Below are 5,176 nucleotides of genomic sequence, written 5' to 3' on the forward strand. Positions count from 1 at the left end.
ATCTGGAAACTCACTTGTAGCAAAGCTGTGAGAAAACCAGGGGATGATTTTTGAGCCTAATTCTTTATTTGCAAAATTGAGACAACAGTTAGCCTTCAACCACCCACACCCTAGTGGCTGTGGGGCAGATCTAAAGAGTACCAGTGAGGTGGTTATTATGATGAACGCCTAAGGGCCAGTGAGAGGGTGAGAAGGTGGAGAGAGTGCAGTCGGGTCAAGCCCAGAGAACAGAGCGGGCGGAGAAATGGTCGAGAGGGGCCAGGCTGAGCCTCTGTAGAGGCTGCTTCTGCACAAGATTGTGGACGTGGAGCCGCAGCTCAGGCAGAGCCGGGAAGCTGCATGGTGGCCTTGGGTGAGCCCGGGGCTTCTCAGGCTCCAGGTATGTCAGACTTAGGCCAGTGAGTGTGCTCAATATTTGTGGATTTGATAGCATGTTTTCATCTGTGTCAAGAAAGCTTCAGTGAAGGTTCTAGAAGGCCCACCAACCCATTTCTTTGACCTGGTCCCAGAGCTGAGAACTCTGTTTCAGGAGCTGGGGCTTGAGAGGTGTAGAGGGCCTGGCAGCCTGGAGACTGCCTTGCCATTCAGGTCTGCCTAGAGGTCTTCACCCAGGGCTTGGTTTTTATTTGCCTAGTGCCTTCCTTCCCAGGAACTCAGAGGAGGGGCACTTTGTTATCTTGGAGACTTTCAACATCCAGGGGAGGCAGGGAGGTGACTGGGATCCTTATCAGGGGTGGGGCCCAGGCCTGCGGAGGGGCCACCCCATCTCTGTTCAAACTTCCGGCAGCCCAGAGCTTAGATATTCTGGGGCAGCTTGATTTCAGCATCTGGGCCCAGGAGACAGCTAGCCTGCTCTCTAATTGTTGCCAGAAAGGAAGACCTCAGATCAAATGCTTTATTAGCAAAACCATCATTTTTGTTTCTGTCCCTCAGCTTTTAATGCCAGATCATCCCACACAGGTCTCCTCCAAGTTACCTTGGGTTGCACTTTGCAAACAGTTTATCTTGGAAGTTTAGTAGGAAGGAGACTGCTCAAAACTATGCATCCAGGAGACTTCACTGACTCTTAAAAAAGGTGGGTTGATGTTTGACTGATTTTGCTCTAAAATGTTCCCAGGCTCAGGTCACTTGAAGCATGTTTCATTGAGTCCGTCATTATTTTCAAGGAAGAATCTTGGTCCTTGTTAGGCCTCTTTGATTTTCACAAGAGGATGTCCAAACTTTCCCCAGTTTGACATCTGGTGGGTCACTGGGTCTCATGCAAAATTTTATCACTTAGAAGGGCTTCAGTAAAGAGAACTTCTAGTCCCCATTGTCTGCCTGAATCTGGCCCAGAGACTTTCTCCTTCAAAAACATTATTTTGGGGATCTGTAGACAACACCCTCCATTGTTTGCATCGACGTCTACCCCGGGACGAAGTCAGATCATCTGGAACACGTGTAGCTGTACCAAACCTCACATCCCCAGCCTCACAACTAACTGCATTTCCCATTAGGCGCACTCTGCTGTGCCCCACGATGAACGTAAGAAACAAAGCTCACAGCTGCGCCTGCTGCAGAGACGCCTCTGAGTGCTTTGCCCGTTGCCTTATCCCTTGTCCTCTTTGTGTGTGCGTGTGTTGGGGGAGAAGCTAAGGAGACATTTCTTTCTGTTCTCTGGGACATCAGGAATGCTGGTGTTTCTCCTAGGCAAGTAGCTTGCTTTAATCTCAAGGATCCTGGCAGTTGTGCAGCTGATCGTGTTTCATCTTGGCACTGGCTGTTAGAGGTTTTAGAGCCAAATTTGTGGCCCACCCCTAGCAAATGGATCAAAGTTTATGGTATGTTTACTTTGTATTAGTCCCATCCTTGGCTCCATTTTATGGCTTTACCCTTGCTTTTTCATTTTTTTTTTCTTTCTCACCTGCTTCTAATTTATGTCATCTTGCTGAATTTTATGCATCTTTGGAAACTGACTTAAATCCTTCTGTGAAACAAAGAGGTATGTATATACACAAACAGACAAACAAATGAATATTCTCCATCACTGGACAATGTATAACTTTTTTGGTTTGGGAAATCGGGTCCATAACGTTCCTGCTTTCCCCAGGGTCATCATTATTCCACAAGGCCAGCCAAACAGATCAACTGTGAATGAAGCTCAGCATGAATTCCCCAAAGGATGGAGAGACAAAAAAGAAAAAAATAAGGACACAAAGTCAGGTGATGCTAAGGGCTGTGATGAAGATAAAGCAGGGCAGGGGGACTAGGGTGCTGATATAGCTTGGCCAGAGGTGATCTGACTGCGAGGGGATTTTTGAGTTGAGCTCAAGGAAAAGAAAGAGGTAATCTGGTATCCATGGTAGAGGAGCATCCCAAGCCAAGCACCTGGCTAGTGCAAAGCTTTGTGGCAAGTTGAAGGTATTGGAGGGACTCAAGTGAGCTGATGTGCCCAGAGCTGAGCAGTGAGGAGAGTGTCAGGAAACTGAAAGCAGGGCCTTGACCTGGAGCCATGGTAAAGACTTGATAATCTTCTGAGAGGCGAAGACCGGTGGGTCTGGGCAGAAGTGTGACATGATCTGATTTAAGTTGCAGCACAATCAGCGCGATGATCAGGTCAAGGCTGAAGCAGGGTGAGGAGCTAGGAGGTCTGTAGGAGAGCTGTGAACATTGAACTACAATAGCAGTGAGAGAAGAGGTAAGTGGTCTGATTCTGGATCTTTCTCCACACTGTATCACCAAACTCAAAATCCATTCTCATCTACTTTTGTTGTCTACATGTTCTCGACTGTTTCGTTCTTGAACAGTGTGAGCCAGCCGCTGCCCCCGGCCCCTCACAGTTCGTCAACAACTCCTCTGCATGATGGGTGCTCTGGGGTCCTCCCTTCTTTTGTTTCTGCAGCCTACCTCTCCTTCGTCTCCTCCCCCTGGCACAGGGGCTTCTCTTGTACCACCCACCCCTTTCAGCTCAGTACTTCAGAATATTTTGTCTTTGTCCCTCTTACCTGCAAAAACTGCTACATAATTATGGGGAGAGAGGTAACTAGCCAAGATGGCGTGTTCAGGCTCTCTCATCCCGTTTTGTAAATAATGACTACGTAACAGCTGAAATCATTTATAGCACTGTGGATGCACGTCATGAGGTACTCGCTTGGTCACGGGTTACTTTGTGCTCTACGGATGTGTGAGCTCCGCCTAGAAAGCAGCAGCATTTTGCTGCTGCATCACTGCTATGTCTGTTGGGTCAGCCATGAGAGGAGAGAATGATGGTTCTGCTGCTGCGTCAGCCAGGAGAGAATACTGCTATGGCTGCCGTGCCAGCCAGGAGAGACTAAATGTGTCTGCAGTTCCTATGACTCTTTGAGTCTTCTTCTAGCCTCTTAGCTCATGCCTTGCCTTCCCTGGGTTCAATGAACAGTGTGCATGTGAGATACAGTGAGACAATTCATGTCACAAGCAAGATCCGCAAGACAATAATTTACAGGGCCCAGTGCAAAATGGAAATGTGGGGCACCTACTTTAAAACTTAAGAAATCCAAGATTGCAACAGCAGAGCATTAAACCAAACATGAGGCCCTTCTGAGCACAGGGTCCTGTGTGGTCACACAGCTATGAAGCCAGCTTTGCTCACTCTGTGTGTTCCCAGGACAATCTCATCCATGTTGCCATTAACTACCACACGTGCTAATGACTCCCTGATACATCTTCTTTCTTGAGTCGCAGACCCAACTGCTGCCTCAACCTATTGTCACTTTACAGGCAACTTAAAAGCATTGAGTTCAAGGATGAACTCATTAACATCCCCCCAAACCTGCTTCTCCTCCTGTATTCTCTATCTTGATGAATAGAAACATAATCCCCTGAGTTGCCCAAACCAGAAATCTCTGAGTCATCTCTGACTCTACCCTCTGCTTTACCCCTCATATCCAGTAGGTCTCCAGGTTTGAGTGATTTTAGTTCCCTGTTATCTCTGGAACCCATCTGGTGCTGTCAATGTCCCAGGCCACTGCCCTAGTTCAGGTGCTCAGCAGCTCCCACTTCCTCTGGTGCAGTGGTTTCCTCCCCGCCTCCGCTCCTTAGCATTCCATCCAACCTCCTCCACACTGTCATCACAATGATGTTTTTAAAGCACAAAACCCAATGACCTCACTGCCATTTCTACAACTTCCAGAGTCTATGGAACAATGCTCAGACTCTTTGGCATCTTATGCCAGCTCTTCAAGATCTGGCCTCTACCAACCAGCATCTCCCAAACTAGGCCACACCCTTTCAACCAATGATACTGATGGTCCAGCTGTTCCTGTCTCCTCTTGACAGGCTATGCACGTTCATATGGCTTACCTTTGCATATCTTGGTCTCCCTAGCTGCCTGAGTGCCGTACTCCTGCTGGACCATCATGATGCAGCTCCAGGATGGCACTTCTCACCTCCAAAAGATGCACTGAAATGACCAATGAGAACAAGAGTTAGGAAAAGTCCATAAAAACACTGATAATCAGAGGAGGCTGCTATGAAAAGAGAAGGCATTTATAGAGATTTCTGGAAGAAATGAAGCAGATAATTCCATCTAAAAATTAACAACAAAGAAAACAGTATATCAGGACTTATGAGGTGAAGCCAAATCTGTACTCAGAGTAAAATTCATTGTCTTAATTATTTTATTAAAAATAAAAGATTGGAAGGGACAGTCCGAGAGTTTTGTTTCAAAAAGTAGAAAAGAAACAATAAAACATCAAAAAATAAAAGTAGGAGAAAGAAATTGGTGCATTAGAAAGAAAAAAAAAAAGAAAAGAATTGACATAAAAAGGCAAAACACAACTCTATTGATTTACCTTGTCAGTAATATTTTTTGCCTGCCAAACTTGCGCCAGGTACCGCACAAAGCCCATGCGGATCCTGAGATGAACAGAGCAGATGTGATTGCTATTCTTGTGGACTTTTTTTGAGAAGTTTTATAATACAGAAAAAAATCTCTTTCAAGACTGGCAAGAAAACAAGAAAGGAAAAGAGTGAAAAAGAATACAAACACAATTTTTTAAATAAGAAAGTAGATATAATTACATATATGGAGGAAAAGTTTTTTAAAATCAGTGTTATGTATAGATTTGTGTCTATAAAATTGAAATTCTAGATGAAGTGGGCACTTTCCATGCAAATGTAAATAGCAAAATTGGTTCAAGAGAGAACAGAAGACTGA

At 45.6% G+C, this 5,176-nt stretch overlaps 1 long non-coding RNA gene across 1 annotated transcript; it reads left to right on the forward strand.

Moving 5' to 3' along the window:
- Positions 1 to 225: 225 nt before the first annotated feature.
- Positions 226 to 4,894, forward strand: LOC123328692. The gene is made up of 5 exons (XR_006639851.1): positions 226 to 379; positions 961 to 1,075; positions 1,376 to 1,820; positions 2,090 to 2,677; positions 4,345 to 4,894. It is a non-coding gene; the product is annotated as an uncharacterized LOC123328692 (long non-coding RNA).
- The last annotated feature ends 282 nt before the right edge of the window (positions 4,895 to 5,176 follow it).

Source organism: Bubalus bubalis, chromosome 12, assembly GCF_019923935.1.
Source record: "Bubalus bubalis isolate 160015118507 breed Murrah chromosome 12, NDDB_SH_1, whole genome shotgun sequence".
Lineage (NCBI taxonomy): Eukaryota > Metazoa > Chordata > Mammalia > Artiodactyla > Bovidae > Bubalus > Bubalus bubalis.